This window comes from Pseudophryne corroboree, chromosome 2, assembly GCF_028390025.1.
Source record: "Pseudophryne corroboree isolate aPseCor3 chromosome 2, aPseCor3.hap2, whole genome shotgun sequence".
Lineage (NCBI taxonomy): Eukaryota > Metazoa > Chordata > Amphibia > Anura > Myobatrachidae > Pseudophryne > Pseudophryne corroboree.
Window position 1 is genome coordinate 601,639,353 of NC_086445.1, and position 23,543 is coordinate 601,662,895.

Consider the following 23,543-nt stretch of genomic DNA (forward strand, 5'->3'; position numbering starts at 1 on the left):
GGGGCGGATACCTTGCCTCCCCACCGAAGTTGGGACTGCCCTATCGATTTACTGCCTGGTAAAACACCTCCCAGAGGCCGAACGTACCCTTTATCTCTCCCAGAAACCCAAGCGATGTCTGAGTACATACAGGAGTATTTGGCCAAAGTGTTCCTTCGCCCTTCCTCTTCTCCAGCCGGGGCAGGGGTTTTTTTTGTTAAGAAGAAGGACGGGGGCCTACGGCCTTGCATCGACAACCAGGGCCTCAACGAAATTACAATTAAGAACAGATACCACTTGCCCTTGATTCCCGAACTATTCGGCTGTGTAAAGGGGGCTACCATTTTCACCAAATTGGACCTGCGGGGAGCTTATAACCTTATACGCATTCGCACAGGAGACGAGCGGTTCAATACTCGCGACGGGCATTACGAATATACACTACACTCTAAGGGTAGGGGAGGGGGGTGTAAGGGGGAATCTGCCTGCCGTACTGTGTTAAAGGGGGACTCTGCCTTTCATAATGTGTTTAAAGGGGGACCTATCCTGCCGTAACGTGTAAAAGGGGGACTCTGCCTGCCGTAATGTGTAAAATGGGGACTCTGCCTGCCGTAACGTGTAAAAGGTGGACGCTATCTGCCGTAATGTGTAAAAAGGGGACGCTGTCTGCCGTAATGTGTAAAAAAGGGGACGCTGCCTGCCGTAGTGTGTAAAAAGGGGGCGCTGTCTGCCGTAATGTGTAAAAAGGGGACGCTGTCTGCCGTAATGTGTAAAAAAGGGGACGCTGTCTGCTGTAATGTGTAAAAAAAAAAGGACGCTGTCTGCCGTAATGTGTAAAAAGGGGAATCTGTCTGCCGTAATGTGAAAAAGGACACGCTGTTTGCCGTAATGTGTAAAAAGGGGAATCCGTCTGCTGTAATGTGAAACAGGGGCACTACCTGGTGTAGTGGCGCTACTGTGCGGCATAATTTGAATAATGGAGACTACTGTGCACCATTGTATGAATTGGTATTATTTTGTGTCCACACCCCTTTCCCGTGAAGCCACGCCCCTATATATTTTTGCAGTCCAGTGGCTTCATAGCGTCTCCGATCCGAAGCATACCGCAGCGGCGCGGCACCTGACAATCTTCCTGGACTCGGACTCAGTCACAGGTAATATCTGTTCACAGAGTTACCCGATTATTGTGCTCAATACACTCAGTGGAATTGCTGCTACTATTGTCTGTTTTGCAGCATTCAACTAACACTTACATGGTCTATCACGGCTGTAGTTTTTCATTAGTAGAAGGACGCATTCACTGTCATTAGCTATTTATTTTTCCACAGCATTTGTACACTGAATACACCTATTCCAGCCATAGTGTTGATTTTTTCTCCTTGCTTATTCATACATGACTACTTTTTAGTTATTCTTGAGTTACATTATATCCAGATGAATTATTTATATTTGCTCTTCCTTTGCATTGACAATTTGTACAGCTCTATTCATGCTTTAATATTATTGTTATATCTGAATTAGTTATACCATTAACTATCTGATATTTATATCTGATATACTGCATTGCGTATATATTTAGAGACCTGCACCATTGTGAGCTTGTCTCTCGTTAGCATTTTTTCTACATCCTTTCATTTCTTTCCTACTATACTATTTTTCTGGACTCTCACCATTGATTCAGGGGTATTTCACCCCTGTCTAACATTGGCAGCAGATCCACTATAATAACTTGTTTTCTCTCTTTGACTCAGCACTGTCAAAATTCTTATCACATCTAACCTGATAATATTCGTGAACTCTCATCAGTGATTCCAGAGCAAAAAATTATTGGTTATCATTTCTACTATCATACCACACTGGAAACGCCCGAATCCATCCGATCTTGGAAGCTAATCAGTGTTGGGCTGAGTCAGTACTCGAGTGGGAGACTCTTGAGGAATACTCAGTTTAGTAGACAATTTTGGACGTTCATGTCAGTGTCTAACACTGAAAGCAGATTCATCTCTTACATCTATTTTTTCATTCTATCTCTCTTTCAACACAATTGGCAGGATTACTACTATTGTTTCCATTCAGTCTATAATTATAACCATCATTGAGGCCCAGAGCATCCAAATATTTGAATAAATCTTAGAATATTCTTTTTCTCATAGGCATATAGTTGAGACTAATCTGTGCATTCATTGTATATTTGAATTTTGATCCAACCCGGACAGCCTGGAACCATCATCCAATATCAATATTAGTATCATTGGTTCTATTTTTCTTTTTCTTTTTTTCTTTCACCATTTATATTCAACTACGATCTGTTTTATTTGTGATACCAATAAAAATTAAATGATTTTATCAATTATCTTATCTTTAATACTTTAAGACCATTTAAGAGTGCACCCACAAAAGAGTCTTCTTTTCTCCTTTCTTTGTCAAATGTATTATTACTGACTCAGGGTGCACCACCAAATCTAAGATTGATTCGGAAATACTACTTTTTCCATCTCTATCATTGTATTTTGGTACCTACTATATTTCATTATCTTCCTGTGCGGTATACCCCCATACATCACGTGGGCTCATACCTCACCGTGTATGGGACATGCAGGTAGCCTCAAGACTCTAAAGTTCATCCAACGCTCCTATTGGTGGCCTCATCTGAAGACAGATGTTTCGGAATTCATAGCTGCCTGCCCAAAGTGCGCCCAACATAAAAGTCCAAGAGGATCACCATCGGGTCTTCTTCATTCGCTATCAGTTCCACAAAAAACCTGGACACACATCACCATGGACTTTATAACTGACCTACCTGTCTCCAAAGGACGAAACCCCATTTGGGTCATTGTGGACCGATTTTCCAAAATGGCACACTTTTTCCCACTCACAGGTCTTCCATCCACTCCACAACTATCAAAAATGTTCATATCAGACATCTTCCGGTTACATGGACTTCCACAAGAGATAGTTTCCGATCGAGGGCCTTAGTTTGTGGCTAAATTCTGGAGAGCACTGAGTTCAGCTCTTGGAATGGAATTAAGTTTCTCCTCTGCATACCATCCCCAAACGGATGGCCAGACTGAGAGAGTGAACCAAGACTTAGAGACTTTTCTACAACTCTTCATGTCTTCTTCTCAGGACGATTGGCTGGACTATCTTCCATTTAACCAACAAAGAAATCCACAAGTATATAGCGCTCAGTGCTGTCTCACATTACACAGTGTCCAAATGAGAAGTAGATCAGTTCCAAATAAATGCAATAATCTCTTCCTCAGATGCTTCTCTCTGTTCCAATGGAGGATAACCTTCTATTCCTCGGTGTAGCTCGTGATGATATAGAATAAAAACCAATAAAAGATCATGGTGCAATATCTCCTGAACTGCTCCAAAATGATATCCTCTGCAGATCAAACACCAATCTACTAAAATTCCAATGCGTACCCCACTCACAATAAATATTGTATCTGCCGCACATAAAGGTATCTTTCACTGTGACACAGAGACAGGATCTCTCATACATAGATGCGTACCGTACTCACTTCTCCACAGATATTGATCCTCACATCATGGTTTCTTTGTCCAATGCTCCGCCGTATGTCCCTCCACAGAAGATCTTTACTCCCTCTGCTAGCAGGCTACAGGGTGGGGAGGACTGTGTCCATTTGCTGAATTTGCTCACAATAATCTCTACCATTCCGCTACTCATTCCACACCCTTTTATGTGAATTATGACTTCATCCACGTGTTCCTTCTTTCCAATCTCTTCCAGCTCTCGAAGTACCTGCCGCAGAGTTAGCCCTTCAGCAATTTACTAAGATGTGGAAACAAGTTCATGAGGCTCTGCTTAAAACGTCCAATAAATACAAGTTTTTTGCAGATCGGAAATGGAAGGATGTCCCTAGTCACAAAGTAGGTGATCAAGTCTGGATTTCTACTCGAAACTTAAGACTTAAGGTCCCTTCCAAGAAATTTGCCCCCAGATTCACTGGACCATATCCTGTTGAAAATGTATTGAATCCAGTAGCATACAAAGCGACATTGCCTCCGTACTTGAAGATCCCAAATGCATTTCACATCTCCTTACTGAAGCCTCTCATACTGAACCGTTTTCAGGCTGCGCTCCCAAGACCTCCCAAGATGCAAGCTGCTCAGGGAGAAGAATTTGAAGTTCATAGGATCCTTGACTGTCGTAAAAGATATGGTCGTCTCCAATATCTTATTGATTGGAAGGTATATGGACCAGAGGAAAGGTCCTGGGTTTCTGAAGAGGGTGTACATGCTCCAAGATTAGTCCGGGCCTTTCATACCAAGAATCCGATGAAAGCACAAGGGTGTTCAGAGCCCACCCCAAAAAAGGGGGGTACTGTCAGGCTCCGGAGCCTTACCGCCGGCAGGTGCTCCCGCGGGTTACCATCCCGCTGGTTGGCGCAGCTGCGGCGGCAGGGAGCTGCTGTCGGCGGGTCCTTCTGGACAGATGTGCGGCTGCCAAGGGCCGGGGGCCGAGGGTCTGGAGAGCCGGGCGCTGCTGCGGGAATCGCTGCGGTAAGGTCCTCTAGTGGTGACACAGTATAGTGTGTCAGAGACAGAAGCTGGCTAAAGCTGTGTGCTAACAGCTAAGTATGTCGGCTGTGCTGGGGGCAGCCATGTTGGAGACCAGAGTATTACCAATGAAGTTCCCAATCTGTGTCCAGCCAAACCTGCGTGTTCTCCCCTTACAAAAGGGGGCTGGCTCAGAGGGAGAGTGCCAGTGCTTCATGTTACCTCCTTGTGAAAGGTTCTCCAGCTCTGTGCTCCCAGGTTACTTCTGGTTCCCTGGTCCTGGTTGCTCTCATCCATCGGTTACCTAAACACTGCTGCAGTCCTGCTGTCTAAGTCCGTTGCCACTCGTGGAAGCGCTCACGGAGTCCCAGGTCGTAGATGAGCTCCAGGTGATAATGGCGGTTCCCGCACACGTCTTCATTTCTTCAAAGTCCAAGTTCTTCAGCCTCGTCTTTCAAATCACAAACCACAGTCTTCATTTCTTCAAAGTCCAAGTTCTTCAGCCTCGTCTTTCAATCACAAACCACAGTCTTCATTTCTTCAAAGTCCAAGTTCTTCAGCCTCATCTTTCAATCACAAACCACAGTCCTCATTTCTTCAAAGTCCAAGTTCTTTGGCCTCGTCTTTCAATTACAAACCACAGTCTTCAGTTCTTCAAAGTCCATGTTCTTCAGCCTCGTCATTCAATCACAAACCACAGTCCTCATTTCTTCAAAGTTCAAGTTCTTCAGCCTCGTCTTTTAATCATAAAACACAGTCTTCAGTTCTTCTTTAACGGAGTTCTTCAGGATCACTCTTCAAGTCATTTAACCATAGACTCTAATTCTTCCAGTTTCTCCAATTGCTCCAATATTCGTGTACAGCCTGATTATTTATTAAAACTACAGTTATCTTCCTATGAAGTCCTCCTTTTCTTTACGCCCTCCGGCCAACGTTAACACTTAGTTTGGCTTCCACCCCATGAGGAGGAATTACATTCAGCCACATTGTTTACTGTCCTCACAGGTAGCTGTCCCTTCAGCCAAAACTCGGTTATCGGAACCCCAACTTACGCCGAGTGTGACAGATTTGCAAGGGTGTTGGTGGGGTGCTGGTTTTATTTTTTCCTGGAAATTATTTTATTTTATTTAAAAAAAAAAAAAAAACAGATCAGAGGCAACTCAGATCAGAGACTGTGTGCCAAGGTGGTAACCCTGTTGATAAATAGAATAAAGTGAAGTTAAGCTTTATCATTGCGTGATAAATAGATCCCCATCTCTTCAAACCTCTCTTATCCCCTTTCCTCATAATTACTCCCTACTCACCAGTATTGCTAAGTTCCACCCTTGTCACTGTTCCCATCATTTTCTTCATATATTACCCCCAAATCCATATAAATACCTTTTATTATAATAAACCCTTCTTAATAGTCATTAGATCCGAACCTGCCCGAACTTCACCTTTTTTTTCACGGGTCCAGGTATACAATGTAGATGGATGGATACTATAGTATAGTATATTACTTATGGACGACGAGTGCACTGACGACACAGAGGTAGGTACAGCCGTGGCCTACCGTACTGCTATATATATATTTAAAAAATAGAGATAAGGGCGCCTTCTAGTGTCTAGATAAATAAATATAGTGTATACCCAATGTGAAAGGAAAAGTGGACACTACTTATCTGGGGCATGTATTTCTCTTCGGTCACGAGACCAATATTGGTACATAAAAGAGATAAAGGAAATATAACATAGCGCGTACCGTTTTTATACCATTAGTCAGCAAAAATATGGTTGTATATAAAAAACCTTTCAGGGATGAATAAATCCCATAATTTAAAATCCACAGCCAGGGATAAAAGGTTTTTACAAATTTTAATACAACACATAAAAACAAATGGTAGAAGTGTGAGCGTACAATATATAAAATTCAATCAGGCTTATCTGTCCACATGGAAAACTGGTACGTCAAATATTTTTCATATAGACCATACAAATAGTAACAATGCAAACGTACAAGAAATAAATATATATTAGGCTTATCTGTCCTTATAGGAGGTTCAGGTACAGCAGTCCCAACGCGTTTCGTCAATATTCAGACTTCATCATGGGGATAAGGTCAGTGAGCTAGGGAGCTCAATTTATACCTACAGAGAATGAGAACCTAGCACATGGCCAAGTGATTGATGACATCACTTCCTGTTAGGAAAATTTCAGTATAAGCAATTTTGGCTAATGTATGGGGCTTTAATTGATAGCATGTGCTTAAAATTGCTGTCTTATTTAAAACTAAAAAGTGCTTATGTGCTTGGTTTTATTAAAAAAACAGATTATTTGTCCAGGAAGCGCCGTAATGCGTGCTGGAACGCACGCTGGAACGCACACTATTTCCTGGTGTGCTCCGTCGCGCGACGTCACTTCCGGTATTACGAGCCGCGCTTATGCCTCCTCGTGGACCGCATGCTGGAACGCACACTACTTCCTGGTGTGCTCCGCTACGCGACATCCGGTTTCCCGGACATCACTTCCGCCGGCTCGTGGAGCGCATTCTGGACCGCATCGTCATTTTGATGACGATGCACATGTAAAAACAGCTGGTGGAGCGCACAATAGGGAAATGTGAAAGGAGCTCAATAGAGAGGGGAAATATGTACCCTGTATCGCACCCTTATTATAGGGATCTTAAAAAACTTAAATTTTAGTACCATTACCAGTTATAAATATATATATAAGCATAAGAACATCAGTTATTAAAAAAAGTGTATAAAAAAGTATATATATAAGAAACCAATAGATGTCAAAATACATGTGAATGGCACCATAAATGCATAAAATAATATAATGTACATAAATATTTTAAACACTTGGTGTCATGCTGGAGTCCATAGGCAGGCAGTAAACAAACTATAGTCCCAAGTTTTTGGATTCTTCAAAGTTCATAAAAATTCGTTAAAATTCATAGATACTATATCTTGAGTCTACAGTGTCCATGGAGGCTGGATGAAGGTCTTGTAATGACGAGTGGCTAAAATCTGGACATACTGAAAAATAAATAAATAAATAAAAATAAAATAAATAAAGATTGATGAAAAAGAGAGAATGATAGTGTGATCACTATTGCATCTGTCTGTATAACCTTACTCAAACAAGTGAAGTGGAAGAGTGCTATACTAATTCGTGTAGACTCATGCAGGACTAATCGTGAAATATAAAACAGGACAATGAAAGAATCTTTTTTAATATTAGTTTATTAATATAGTGGACCAAAGTGCCTTATATTATAAGGTATTAGGTTTGTGAACAAGAAGTGGTGATTAAAAGTAGTGGTTAAAGTGCTTATATGAGAAAGATACATAGTAAAAAGTATAGATACTTTATAAAATTATTTTATATAAAAAAGGTATAAATATCTGTGCAAAAGCTTTTATAAAAAAGGAGCGATTTCAAATGACTCGTTGAATCCCAAAGGTGCCATTGTTTGAAGCTCGAAAATCCAGAACATTTCTCTTCTGGAAAGTTTATTCAGTATGTCTCCTCCTCTTTCACCCGATTTTACTTGTTCAATGGCCTTAAATGTCAGGTCCTCGGGATTTGAGTTATGTTTTTCTTTGAAGTGTTTTGACACGGCGTGGTTTTCAACCTTATTTTTTATGTTACGGACATGTTCCTGTAGTCGAATTTTAAGAACTCGTTTGGTTTTACCCACATATTTTAGGCCGCAGGTGCACTCCAGAAGATATATCACCATAGTTGAATTACAGTTCATAAAATCCTTTATTGAATATTCCTTGGAATTATTAAAGTTGGAGAAAGATCTTCTGACTGGATGTACAAACCTGCACATGTTGCAGTTTCCACATTTGTAATTTCCTTTACACTTTGGCAAACTTGTTCTATTTGTTGGTTCTTCTTTTCTGAGGAGACTTGGAGCTAGAATGTCTTTTAGGTTTCTGGTTTTTCTGAAGACAATCTTTGGGCGTGGTGGGATGATTTCTTTGAGGACAGGATCGAGTAGTAAAAGATTCCAATGTTTGTTGAATGAATTCTTGATGATTTGTTCCTGACAATTGTATGTGGTAATAAAGGCGACAAAGTTCTCTTTTTTATTATTTTGGCTGTCTTTGTTGGGTTCAGTCAACATATTAGTGCCGCGTGTTTTGTCTAATGCCTTTTGGATGGTGCTCTCCGGATACTGTCTGTCCCTGAATCTTCCTGCATAAAGTTCGAGTTGCCTGTCGCATTCCTCTTGATTGCTACAGTTTCGTTTGATCCGATGAAATTGAGAATATGGGATGTTACTTTTCCAATTTTTTTGCGTGGCAACTTTTAAAGTGTAGGTAGCTATTCGTGTCTACCTTCTTTATATAGTTGCAAGTGCTGATTTGTTGATCACCGCTCGACAAGGTGAGGTCCAGAAAGTCAATTTTGGATATGTCTACATGATGTGTGAACTTCAAATTGTATTCGTTCTTTGATAGATGATCAAAAAATATCCTAAAGTCTTCCTCTTTACCTTCCCAGATTATGAGGATGTCATCAATATAGCGCTTGTATAGGATCAGCTGTTTGATGCATGGGTTATTGGAATAGATGTAGTCTTCTTCCCAGCTTCCCATCAGGAGATTTGCGAAACTGGGTGCAAAAATTGTCCCCATCGCCGTCCCACATGTTTGTAGAAAAAAGGTGTCCTGAAATTTGAAGTAGTTATGATGAAGGATGAACTTAATGAAATCACAGATGGCATTCTTATGAGATGTAGATAAGTCTGGATCTCTGTCCAAAAATCTCCGACATGCTTCAATCCCTTTCTTGTGTACAATACAAGTATATAGGCTTTGGACATCTATGGTGACCCAGATGTAAGAATCCTTCCACTGTATGCCAGATATAATATCCAGCACATTGCTTGTGTCTTTAAGGTATGATGGTAGCTGTGTCACATATTTTTGTAAAAAAAGATCTATATACTCTGACATGTGTGCAGTCAGTGAGTCTATTCCAGCAATGATAGGTCTGCCTGGTGGGTTTTCGAGTGATTTGTGGATCTTTGGTAAGAAGTAAAATATGGGAATAACCGGACATGATGTCATCAGATATTGAAATTCATCTTTCTCGAGTACGTTGTTATGCAGGTAGTGTACTAGTAATGTTCTCAATTCATCCACAAACATATTTGTTGGATCACTTGGAAGTTTATTATAGGATGAATCATTGTTCAAAAGGCGAAGAGCTTCTTTCACATAGGCAACTTTGTCCATTATTACGAGGCCCCCTCCTTTATCCGCCTGCTTTATGACAATGTCCTTATTTTCTTGTAGAAGTTTTATTGCTTCTTTTTCTGCGTTTTTAAGGTTGGATGATTTGTTTCTCTCAAAGTTCTCTTCACAAAGATCCTTTTTCACTAGTTAGTAGAACACATTGATATAGTTGCCCTTTGACTCCAAGGGATAAAATTTAGATTTTCTTTTTAGGCCTGATTTGGACTGTTGAGGACTGAATGCTTCTGAATCTTTCCTCGCAAAGTGTCTTTTTAGTGTTAGTGATCTTACAAATTTGTTGAGATCGATGAAAGTATCAAATTTATTGATATGATTGGAGGGTGCAAATTTTAAACCTTTACTTAGTAATGAAATTTCTGCTGTGTTTAGTGTGTGTTTGGACAAGTTAAATATTCCTTTCTCCTTTGGATCTACTGTAGGTACCTCTTTTTGTTTGTGTTGTTTTGTCCTGCCGCTGCCCCTAGTGCCTCTTCTTCTGGGTAGCTTCTTTTTGTGGAAAGTTGGGCTTTGAACCTTTCCCTGAAGAAGGTCCTCTTTGTTGATGGTGGGTTGTCCATGACTGGATCCGGTGACAAAAAATCAGAGTCACTATTGGATTCAAAACATTGTAATGCAGAAAATCTATTATTTATTGGTATGGTTTTCATATATGGAGAAGCATGACTGATGTTGGTTTTTCGTCTTCCAGGGTTGGTTTTTCTCTGGTAGGGGGTCGTCTTCCATCTTTTTGTTCTCTGGTCTTGAAAGACCGGGATACGGTAATTATTCCTTTCTTGGAACCTGCTCCAGTTATTCACTCTATTGTGTGCGTAATCTTCTTTATCTCTGAGGTACTTCTTTTGCTTACCTTTAATAACCTCTTCTTCTATATGTTCTATTTTCTTGGTAAGTGTTGCATCGTTGGCCTTAAATTCTTCTTTATCTTGATGTTGTGCTAGGATTACTTCCTTTTTCTTTATGTCTTCCTCAATGGTGGTGAGAGTAGTCTTTTTTTCAGAGATAATTAATCTCATCAGATCTAAAGAACAGTTATGAAGTGTCTCGTCCCACTTTTTCAAAAATTCCTGTTTGTCTAGGCCAAAGGTGGGTCTTTTAATAAAAAAGAGAACTTTGTCGCCTTTATTACCACGTACAATTGTCAGGAACAAATCATCAAGAATTCATTCAACAAACATTGGAATCTTTTACTACTCGATCCTGTCCTCAAAGAAATCATCCCACCACGCCCAAAGATTGTCTTCAGAAAAACCAGAAACCTAAAAGACATTCTAGCTCCAAGTCTCCTCAGAAAAGAAGAACCAACAAATAGAACAAGTTTGCCAAAGTGTAAAGGAAATTACAAATGTGGAAACTGCAACATGTGCAGGTTTGTACATCCAGTCAGAAGATCTTTCTCCAACTTTAATAATTCCAAGGAATATTCAATAAAGGATTTTATGAACTGTAATTCAACTATGGTGATATATCTTCTGGAGTGCACCTGCGGCCTAAAATATGTGGGTAAAACCAAACGAGTTCTTAAAATTCGACTACAGGAACATGTCTGTAACATAAAAAATAAGGTTGAAAACCACGCCGTGTCAAAACACTTCAAAGAAAAACATAACTCAAATCCCGAGGACCTGACATTTAAGGCCATTGAACAAGTAAAATCGGGTGAAAGAGGAGGAGACATACTGAATAAACTTTCCAGAAGAGAAATGTTCTGGATTTTCGAGCTTCAAACAATGGCACCTTTGGGATTCAACGAGTCATTTGAAATCGCTCCTTTTTTATAAAAGCTTTTGCACAGATATTTATACCTTTTTTATATAAAATAATTTTATAAAGTATCTATACTTTTTACTATGTATCTTTCTCATATAAGCACTTTAACCACTACTTTTAATCACCACTTCTTGTTCACAAACCTAATACCTTATAATATAAGGCACTTTGGTCCACTATATTAATAAACTAATATTAAAAAAGATTCTTTCATTGTCCTTGTCACGATCCGGGTATCTGGACGCCATTACTTACCCTTCAGATGCCTCCTAAGGCTGGCTCAGCATTCCAGGACCGGATCCCGCTGTTTCTGAGTTTCCACATGCAGAATGTCAGAGTGGTGATTTCATCAGCCGCGGCCTCCGCTGTGCCCGCGTGGTTAAATGTGCGCTTGTCAGTCTGGCATCTCCTGTCTCCTGTGGCCGGCGTCGCCATTACTGTTTCAATTCTCACATGGATTACAAACCAAACTTCCCTCCAAGTGTCTGCATGGGCGCAGCCATCTTGGTTTTTGTCATCTGATCATTTCCACCAATCTGCTGTCTGTATTGTTGATTTGCATAATTGCCTAGCCAACCCCTTCCTTGCTGCAGGTATAAGTAAGCTGTGCCTGAACAAGGAAGGCGTCAGTGCTTTGGTTGTCTAACCTAGTTCCAGTTTGTCTCTCTCCTGTGGTTGTCTTCCAGGTTCCAGCTCCTGTCTCCAGACTTCTGCTATAGAGACCCGCACCAGCATTCCATCTGCGGTGTAGCCTGACTCTCCGATCCATTCTGGACTCACCTGTTTCCAGCTACAGCAATCACCTGCTTCCAGCCGAGCTTCCAGCAGTGTACAACTTCTCTTAAAGGGCCGGTGTCCTTTCTGCAGTTTACCACTCTCCACCGGTATTATTATTTCATCGCTCTCAAGTCAATCACCTGCTTCCAGCCCAGCTTCCAGCAGTGTACAGCTTCCCTTAAAGGGCCGGTGTCCTTTCTGCAGTTTACCACTCTCCACCGGTATTATTATTTCATCGCTCTCAAGTTCGTTTATTATTTAACTGGTTCCAGCCAGTATCCACTCCGTACCAACAACAGTCTGGTTCCAGCCAGTATCCACAGCAGCCGTTTTTACCTTCAGCAGCCCAGCCTTTCCTGGAACACCAGCTGGTACGATCCTGGGTTCTCTCCATTGCTACAGTCAGGCCTGGTAAGGACTTTCCAACTAGAAGATTATAAGAACTATCTCACACTACCAGAGCCCTGTGGCCCTTGCCACCCTGTAGTACCCAGGAACTGTATTATTGCCCTGCTGACTTTTATGTTTTCTTATTTTCTGCTGTGTTACGGAGTTTGTCATAATAAACATCATTGACTTTTATCCTGGTTGTCGTGGTCACGCCTTCGGGCAGTTATTCTACATGTTACTTACATGTCTAGGGGTCTGATACAACCTCCCAGGTTCCGTTACATCTCAGCCCCTACAACTGAGGTTGCCTCCCGTCAACTCAGGCCCTCAGTTGTGACAGTAAGCACTGACCTAATGAATCCAGCCGGAGACCAGGATCAAGCGGCCAGGCCGATGCAAGAACTGGCAGCCCGACTTGAACATCAGGAGGCTGCACAGGGCCACATCATCCGCTGTCTCCAGGATCTCTCCACACGGCTGGATGGGATTCAAACGACCCTCCGTGGACCTGGCACGTCCGGTGCGTCCACTACAGTGACACCAGCTGTAACCCCACCCACCTTACCCATTTCCAGTCCACATCTTCATCTTCCAACGCCAGCAAAATTTGATGGATCTCCAAGGTTCTGCAGGGGATTTCTCAATCAATGTGAAATCCACTTTGAGCTTCTACCTGGCAATTTCTTCAGTGACCGTACCAAAATTGCCTATATCATCTCCCTTCTCAGTGGCTCAGCCCTTGACTGGGCATCACCTTTATGGGAGAAGTCTGATCCCCTGCTATCCTCCTATACTGACTTTGTAGCTACATTCAGGCGCATCTTCGACGAGCCAGGCCGGATAACATCTGCTTCATCTGAGATTCTTCGTTTACGCCAGGGAACACGTACTGTGGGACAGTATCTTATACAGTTTAAAATCCTGGCATCCGAACTGGCATGGAACGACGAGGCCCTGTATGCTGCATTCTGGCATGGCTTATCAGAACGCATCAAGGATGAGTTAGCTACCAGAGACTTGCCCTCTAAGTTGGATGAGCTAATTTCTCTTTGCACGAAGGTTGATCTACGTTTTAGAGAGAGAGCAACCGAGCGAGGAAGATCATCTACTCCTAAATCTTCTGCTCCTCCTTCTCGTCAACCATCTCCATCCAAGGATGAGCCTATGCAAATTAGTCGTTCCCGTCTATCTCCTGCTGAGCGCCGAAAACGTCTCTCTGAGTCTCTCTGTCTCTACTGTGCAGCTCCGTCGCACACTATCAATGCCTGTCCCAAACGTCCGGGACTCCAGATCCTAGCTCGCCAAGGAGAGGGCCGGCTAGGAGTGATGATCTCCTCTCCATCTCCTCATGACTGTAACCTCCCAGTGTCGCTCCAAATTGCTCAACGTTACAGGAACGTCATTGCCCTCCTTGATTCCGGAGCAGCTGGGAATTTCATAACCGAAGCTTATGTTAAACGGTGGTCCCTACCCACCGAGAGACTGTCCTCGTCCATCTCTTTGACTGCCGTGGATGGCAGCAAGATTTTTGACGCAGTCATTTCCTTAAGGACTCTTCCAGTTCGTCTGAGAGTGGGAGTTCTTCATTCTGAGTATATTTCTTTTTTAGTGATTCCAAGAGCCACACATCCAGTGGTTTTAGGCCTTCCATGGCTCCGTCTCCACAACCCATCAATTGACTGGACGACTACGCAAATACTGGCATGGGGTCCCTCCTGTGCTGAGACTTGTTTAGCCAAAGTTCTTCCTGTTTGTTCTTCCTTCCCCAGGTCAACTGATGTTCCGCCTCCTCCATATCAAGACTTCACGGATGTGTTCAGTAAAGCCTCTGCTGATATCCTTCCTCCTCATAGAGAATGGGACTGCCCAATCGACCTCATTCCAGGGAAGGTTCCACCGCGAGGCCGAACTTATCCGTTGTCTCTGCCCGAGACACACTCCATGGAAGAGTACATAAAAGAGAACCTATCGAAGGGTTTCATCCGACCATCTTCTTCTCCAGCCGGCGCAGGCTTCTTCTTCGTTAAGAAGAAAGACGGTGGTCTGCGTCCGTGCATCGACTACAGGGGTCTGAACGACATTACCGTCAAGAACCGATACCCTTTACCCCTGATTACTGAGCTCTTTGATAGAGTTAGTGGTGCAACCATTTTCACAAAGCTGGACTTGAGGGGTGCCTACAATCTCATCCGAATCCGTGAGGGTGACGAGTGGAAGACCGCCTTTAACACCCGTGACGGACATTATGAGTACCTCGTCATGCCCTTCGGATTGAGCAACGCTCCAGCAGTCTTCCAGCACTTCGTGAATGAGATCTTCAGGGACATCTTGTACCGCCATGTCGTGGTTTATCTAGACGACATCCTCATCTTTGCTAATAATCTCGAAGATCATCGTTTCTGGGTAAAAGAGGTTCTTTCCCGTCTCCGTGTCAATCACCTCTATTGTAAATTGGAGAAGTGTGTGTTTGAAGTTAAAACCATTCCGTTTCTAGGTTACATTGTGTCCGGTTCCGGACTAGAGATGGATCCTGAGAAACTCCAAGCAATCCAGAATTGGCCTATACCCTTAAGCCTCAAAGGGGTCCAGAGGTTCTTAGGGTTCGCCAATTATTATAGAAAATTTATACGAGACTTTTCCACCATTGTGGCGCCTATCACTGCATTAACCAAGAAAGGTGCTAATCCGTCCAAGTGGTCCGAGGAAGCTACACAGGCCTTTCACCTTCTGAAGCAACGGTTCATCTCTGCACCAGTTCTGAAACAGCCTGACACCGACTCTCCTTTTATCTTAGAGGTAGATGCCTCCTCCGTTGGAGTAGGAGCAGTGTTATCCCAGAGGGCCAAAGATGGACATCTACATCCTTGCAGTTTCTTCTCCCGGAAGTTCTCCCCAGCTGAGCGCAACTATGCCATTGGCGATCAGGAGTTGCTAGCTGTTGGAGGGAGCTTCCCACTCAATCACCATACTTACCGACCACAAAAATCTTTTATATCTCAAAGGCGCACAATGTCTCAACCCTCGTCAGGCCAGATGGGCACTTTTCTTTTCCAGATTTGACTTTAAACTCCAGTTCTGTCCGGGTTCTCAGAATCGTAAGGCCGATGCCCTTTCCCGCTCATGGGAGCAAGAAAATGAGTCCGAGTCTGCAGACAAGCATCCTATTATTAATCCGTTGGCATTCTCCACGGTAGGGATGGACTCTACGCCTCCACCAGGGAAAAGTTTTGTTAAGCCAGTTCTAAGGAAGAAGCTCATGCATTGGGCCCATGCTTCCCGTTTTGCTGGACATACAGGCATTCAGAAAACCCTTGAATTTATTTCTAGGTCCTACTGGTGGCCAACTCTGAAGAAGGACGTTATGGAATTTATTGCCTCCTGCCCAAAGTGTGCCCAACACAAAGTCTCCCGCCAGTCGCCTGCGGGGCAACTGGTTCCATTATCTGTTCCCCGTCGACCATGGACCCATTTGTCGATGGACTTTGTTTCCGATCTACCTATCTGCAACAAGTTTAATACCATCTGGGTGGTAGTTGACCGGTTCACCAAGATGGCACATTTCATCCCTCTCACCGGTCTTCCGTCAGCTTCCAAGTTGGCTCAAGTGTTTATACAAGAGATCTTCCGACTTCACGGTCTTCCTGAAGAGATCATCTCGGATCGTGGAGTACAATTTGTAGCCAAATTTTGGCGAAGTTTGTGTCAAGCCCTCCAAGTCAAGTTAAAGTTTTCCACGGCTTACCATCCTCAGACCAATGGTCAAACCGAGAGGGTGAATCAGGACTTGGAGGCCTTCCTCCGTATATATGTGTCTTCCTCTCAAGATGACTGGGTTCAACTCCTTCCTTGGGCCGAGTTCAGCCACAACAATCAATACCATTCCTCATCTTCTTCTACACCATTCTTCATTAATTATGGATTCCACCCTAAAGTCCCAGAATTCCAACCGCTTCCCGCAACTTCTGTTCCAGCAGTGGATGTCACCTTGCGTCAGTTTTCAAATAACTGGAAGAACGTCCGCGCAGCCCTGCTTAAAGCCTCATTCAGGTATAAAAAGTTTGCCGATAGGAAGCGTAGAGCGGTTCCTGCTCTCAAGGTGGGTGATCGTGTGTGGTTGTCCACGAAGAATTTGAGGTTGAGAGTTCCCAGCATGAAATTTGCACCTCGCTACATCGGACCCTTCAAGATTGAACAAGTCATCAATCCTGTTGCCTACAGGTTACAGTTACCATCCTTCTTGAAAATACCCAGGACATTTCATGTTTCTTTGTTGAAACCGCTGATCCTGAATCGGTTTCATTCCGCACTTCCTCCAGCTCCCAAAGTTCAGACTCAACGGGGAGTCGAGTACGAGGTGGCCAAGATTTTGGACTCACGTTTCCGTTACGGTCAGTTACAATACCTCATTGACTGGAAGGGCTATGGTCCTGAAGAACGCTCTTGGACCAATGCCTCAGACGTCCATGCTCCTGCCTTGGTCCGAAATTTCCACGCAAAGTTTCCTTTAAAGCCTAAGAAGTGTCCTGGGGCCACTCCTAAAGGGGGGGGTGCTGTCACGATCCGGGTATCTGGACGCCATTACTTACCCTTCAGATGCCTCCTAAGGCTGGCTCAGCATTCCAGGACCGGATCCCGCTGTTTCTGAGTTTCCACATGCAGAATGTCAGAGTGGTGATTTCATCAGCCGCGGCCTCCGCTGTGCCCGCGTGGTTAAATGTGCGCTTGTCAGTCTGGCATCTCCTGTCTCCTGTGGCCGGCGTCGCCATTACTGTTTCAATTCTCACATGGATTACAAACCAAACTTCCCTCCAAGTGTCTGCATGGGCGCAGCCATCTTGGTTTTTGTCATCTGATCATTTCCACCAATCTGCTGTCTGTATTGTTGATTTGCATAATTGCCTAGCCAACCCCTTCCTTGCTGCAGGTATAAGTAAGCTGTGCCTGAACAAGGAAGGCGTCAGTGCTTTGGTTGTCTAACCTAGTTCCAGTTTGTCTCTCTCCTGTGGTTGTCTTCCAGGTTCCAGCTCCTGTCTCCAGACTTCTGCTATAGAGACCCGCACCAGCATTCCATCTGCGGTGTAGCCTGACTCTCCGATCCATTCTGGACTCACCTGTTTCCAGCTACAGCAATCACCTGCTTCCAGCCGAGCTTCCAGCAGTGTACAACTTCTCTTAAAGGGCCGGTGTCCTTTCTGCAGTTTACCACTCTCCACCGGTATTATTATTTCATCGCTCTCAAGTCAATCACCTGCTTCCAGCCCAGCTTCCAGCAGTGTACAGCTTCCCTTAAAGGGCCGGTGTCCTTTCTGCAGTTTACCACTCTCCACCGGTATTATTATTTCATCGCTCTCAAGTTCGTTTATTATTTAACTGGTTCCAGCCAGTATCCACTCCGTACCAACAACAGTCTGGTTCCAGCCAGTATCCACAGCAGCCGTTTTTACCTTCAGCAGCCCAGCCTTTCCTGGAACACCAGCTGGTACGATCCTGGGTTCTCTCCATTGCTACAGTCAGGCCTGGTAAGGACTTTCCAACTAGAAGATTATAAGAACTATCTCACACTACCAGAGCCCTGTGGCCCTTGCCACCCTGTAGTACCCAGGAACTGTATTATTGCCCTGCTGACTTTTATGTTTTCTTATTTTCTGCTGTGTTACGGAGTTTGTCATAATAAACATCATTGACTTTTATCCTGGTTGTCGTGGTCACGCCTTCGGGCAGTTATTCTACATGTTACTTACATGTCTAGGGGTCTGATACAACCTCCCAGGTTCCGTTACATCTCAGCCCCTACAACTGAGGTTGCCTCCCGTCAACTCAGGCCCTCAGTTGTGACAGTCCTGTTTTATATTTCACGATTAGTCCTGCATGAGTCTACACGAATTAGTATAGCACTCTTCCACTTCACTTGTTTGAGTAAGGTTATACAGACAGATGCAATAGTGATCACACTATCATTCTCTCTTTTTCATCAATCTTTATTTATTTTATTTTTATTTATTTATTTATTTTTCAGTATGTCCAGATTTTAGCCACTCGGCATTACAAGACCTTCATCCAGCCTCCATGGACACTGTAGACTCAAGATATAGTATCCATGAATCTTAACGAATTTTTATGAACTTTGAAGAATCCAAAAACTTGGGACTATAGTTTGTTTACTGCCTGCCTATGGACTCCAGCATGACACCAAGTGTTTAAAATATTTATGTACATTATATTATTTTATGCATTTGTGGTGCAATTCACATGTATTTTGACATCTATTGGTTTCTTATATATATACTTTTTTATACACTTTTTTTTTAATAACTGATGTTCTTATACTTATATATATATTTATAACTGGTAATGGTACTAAAATTTAAGTTTTTTAAGATCCCTATAATAAGGGTGCGATACAGGGTACATATTTCCCCTCTCTATTGAGCTCCTTTCACATTTCCCTATTGTGCGCTCCACCAGCTGTTTTTACATGTGCATCGTCATCAAAATGACGATGCGGTCCAGAATGCGCTCCACGAGCCGGCGGAAGTGATGTCCGGGAAACCGGATGTCGCGTAGCGGAGCACACCAGGAAGTAGTGTGCGTTCCAGCATGCAGTCCACGAGCAGGCATAAGCGCGGCTCGTAGTACCGGAAGTGACGTCGCGCGACGGAGCACACCAGGAAATAGTGTGCGTTCCAGCGTGCGTTCCAGCACGCATTACGGCGCTTCCTGGACATATAATCTGTTTTTTTAATAAAACCAAGCACATAAGCACTTTTTAGTTTTAAATAAGACAGCAATTTTAAGCGCATGCTATCAATTAAAGCCCCATACATTAGCCAAAATTGCTTATACTGAAATTTTCCTAACAGGAAGTGATGTCATCAATCACTTGGCCATGTGCTAGGTTCTCATTCTCTGTAGGTATAAATTGAGCTCCCTAGCTCACTGACCTTATCCCCATGATGAAGTCTGAATATTGACGAAACGCGTTGGGACTGCTGTACCTGAACCTCCTATAAGGACAGATAAGCCTAATATATATTTATTTCTTGTACGTTTGCATTGTTACTATTTGTATGGTCTATATGAAAAATATTTGACGTACCAGTTTTCCATGTGGACAGATAAGCCTGATTGAATTTTATATATTGTACGCTCACACTTCTACCATTTGTTTTTATGTGTTGTATTAAAATTTGTAAAAACCTTTTATCCCTGGCTGTGGATTTTAAATTATGGGATTTATTCATCCCTGAAAGGTTTTTTATATACAACCATATTTTTGCTGACTAATGGTATAAAAACGGCACGCGCTATGTTATATTTTCTTTATCTCTTTTATGTACCAATATTGGTCTCGTGACCGAAGAGAAATACATGCCCCAGATAAGTAGTGTCCACTTTTCCTTTCACATTGGGTATACACTATATTTATTTATCTAGACACTAGAAGGCGCCCTTATCTCTATTTTTTAAATATATATATAGCAGTACGGTAGGCCACGGCTGTACCTACCTCTGTGTCGTCAGTGCACTCGTCGTCCATAAGTAATATACTATACTATAGTATCCATCCATCTACATTGTATACCTGTGGTGGCTTTTTTTTTCTTCATACTAGTTTAGCAGTCTGCTGACAGTGTCCACCAGGTCCGTTATTATTATACAGTATATTATATATATATATAGCAGTACGGTAGGCCACGGCTGTACCTACCTCTGTGTCGTCAGTGCACTCGTCGTCCATAAGTAATATAATACTATACTATCCATCCATCTACATTGTATACCTGTGGTGGTTTTTATTTTCTTCATACTAGTTTAGCAGTCTGCTGACAGTGTCCACCAGGTCCGTTATTATTATACAGTATATTATATATATATATATATATATATATATATAGCAGTACGGTAGGCCACGGCTGTACCTACCTCTGTGTCGTCAGTGCACTCGTCGTCCATAAGTAATATAATACTATACTATAGTATCCATCCATCTACATTGTATACCTGTGGTGGCTTTTTTTTTCTTCATACTAGTTTAGCAGTCTGCTGACAGTGTCCACCAGGTCCGTTATTATTATTATACAGTATATTATATATATATATATATATATATATATATATATATAGCAGTACGGTAGGCCACGGCTGTACCTACAGATGTATCCTCATACACCGTTGCTCATAGCGCGCTATTTAGGGTCCTGAATCGCGAGTTGTAATAACGTTATGGCGTGCGTTGTGTCCCACGCCATGTAATACACATTTTCACCGCTAGGTGGCGAATGCTCCATGTTAAGCACGGTGCCGCGCGTTCCCTAAGAGTAGAACACATCATAACACATCATATATTTACTTTGAGTGCCTAGTCATATTGTGGTCAGCAGTGGCATAGTGGTTACAGTGTCCGCTTGCAATGCGTGCGTCCTGTATTCGAATCCTGTTGACACCGGAGATTTTTTTTTTTTTTTTGGTGAATTTATTTTTATATATTTTTTTTTTAAAGAAATACACTTGTTTGGTCAGTTTATTGTTTCCAGCTGAGCTCGTTGTAACAAAGCACTAACCCGTTCACTATCAATATTGTCGTTACATTGGGGAAAATATCTGTTATTGTGAAGCCTAAACATTTCGGACATCATTTCCGGTTCATTTGCTTCAAATAGCCCTAAATATGTAATGCACAATGCCACTGGATCTCTATGTCATTAATGTCAAATCTTGGTGACCATCCATTATGGTTTGTACACAGACACCGGACACAATCCATTAATAGTACAACACATCACATCACATCATATATTTACTAGAGATGAGCGCCTGAAATTTTTCGGGTTTTGTGTTTTGGTTTTGGGTTCGGTTCCGCGGCCGTGTTTTGGGTTCGGACGCGTTTTGGCAAAACCTCACCGAATTATTTTTGTCGGATTCGGGTGTGTTTTGGATTCGGGTGTTTTTTTCCAAAAACACTAAAAAACAGCTTAAATCATAGAATTTGGGGGTCATTTTGATCCCAAAGTATTATTAACCTCAAAAACCATAATTTACACTCATTTTCAGTCTATTCTGAATACCTCACACCTCACAATATTATTTTTAGTCCTAAAATTTGCACCGAGGTCGCTGTGTGAGTAAGATAAGCGACCCTAGTGGCCGACACAAACACCGGGCCCATCTAGGAGTGGCACTGCAGTGTCACGCAGGATGTCCCTTCCAAAAAACCCTCCCCAAACAGCACATGACGCAAAGAAAAAAAGAGGCGCAATGAGGTAGCTGTGTGAGTAAGATTAGCGACCCTAGTGGCCGACACAAACACCGGGCCCATCTAGGAGTGGCACTGCAGTGTCACGCAGGATGGCCCTTCCAAAAAACCCTCCCCAAACAGCACATGACGCAAAGAAAAAAAGAGGCGCAATGAGGTAGCTGACTGTGTGAGTAAGATTAGCGACCCTAGTGGCCGACACAAACACCGGGCACATCTAGGAGTGGCACTGCAGTGTCACGCAGGATGTCCCTTCCAAAAAACCCTCCCCAAACAGCACATGACGCAAAGAAAAAAAGAGGCGCAATGAGGTAGCTGTGTGAGTAAGATTAGCGACCCTAGTGGCCGACACAAACACCGGGCACATCTAGGAGTGGCACTGCAGTGTCACGCAGGATGTCCCTTCCAAAAAACCCTCCCCAAACAGCACATGACGCAAAGAAAAAAAGAGGCGCAATGAGGTAGCTGTGTGAGTAAGATTAGCGACCCTAGTGGCCGACACAAACACCGGGCCCATCTAGGAGTGGCACTGCAGTGTCACGCAGGATGTCCCTTCCAAAAAACCCTCCCCAATCAGCACATGATGCAAAGAAAAAGAAAAGAAAAAAGAGGTGCAAGATGGAATTATCCTTGGGCCCTCCCACCCACCCTTATGTTGTATAAACAAAACAGGACATGCACACTTTAACCAACCCATCATTTCAGTGACAGGGTATGCCACACGACTGTGACTGATATGACGGGTTGGTTTGGACCCCCCCCAAAAAAGAAGCAATTAATCTCTCCTTGCACAAACTGGCTCTACAGAGGCAAGATGTCCACCTCATCTTCACCCTCCGATATATCACCGTGTACATCCCCCTCCTCACAGATTATCAATTCGTCCCCACTGGAATCCACCATCTCAGCTCCCTGTGTACTTTGTGGAGGCAATTGCTGCTGGTCAATGTCTCCGCGGAGGAATTGATTATAATTCATTTTAATGAACATCATCTTCTCCACATTTTCTGGATGTAACCTCGTACGCCGATTGCTGACAAGGTGAGCGGCGGCACTAAACACTCTTTCGGAGTACACACTTGTGGGAGGGCAACTTAGGTAGAATAAAGCCAGTTTGTGCAAGGGCCTCCAAATTGCCTCTTTTTCCTGCCAGTATAAGTACGGACTGTGTGACGTGCCTACTTGGATGCGGTCACTCATATAATCCTCCACCATTCTATCAATGTTGAGAGAATCATATGCAGTGACAGTAGACGACATGTCCGTAATCGTTGTCAGGTCCTTCAGTCCGGACCAGATGTCAGCATCAGCAGTCGCTCCAGACTGCCCTGCATCACCGCCAGCGGGTGGGCTCGGAATTCTGAGCCTTTTCCTCGCACCCCCAGTTGCGGGAGAATGTGAAGGAGGAGATGTTGACAGGTCGCGTTCCGCTTGACTTGACAATTTTGTCACCAGCAGGTCTTTCAACCCCAGCAGACCTGTGTCTGCCGGAAAGAGAGATCCAAGGTAGGCTTTAAATCTAGGATCGAGCACGGTGGCCAAAATGTAGTGCTCTGATTTCAACAGATTGACCACCCGTGAATCCTTGT

At 43.2% G+C, this 23,543-nt stretch overlaps 1 pseudogene; it reads left to right on the top strand.

The window, feature by feature from the left end:
• The first annotated feature begins 1,817 nt into the window (after positions 1-1,817).
• On the top strand, positions 1,818-1,936 carry LOC135051784 (5S ribosomal RNA; annotated as a pseudogene).
• The last annotated feature ends 21,607 nt before the right edge of the window (positions 1,937-23,543 follow it).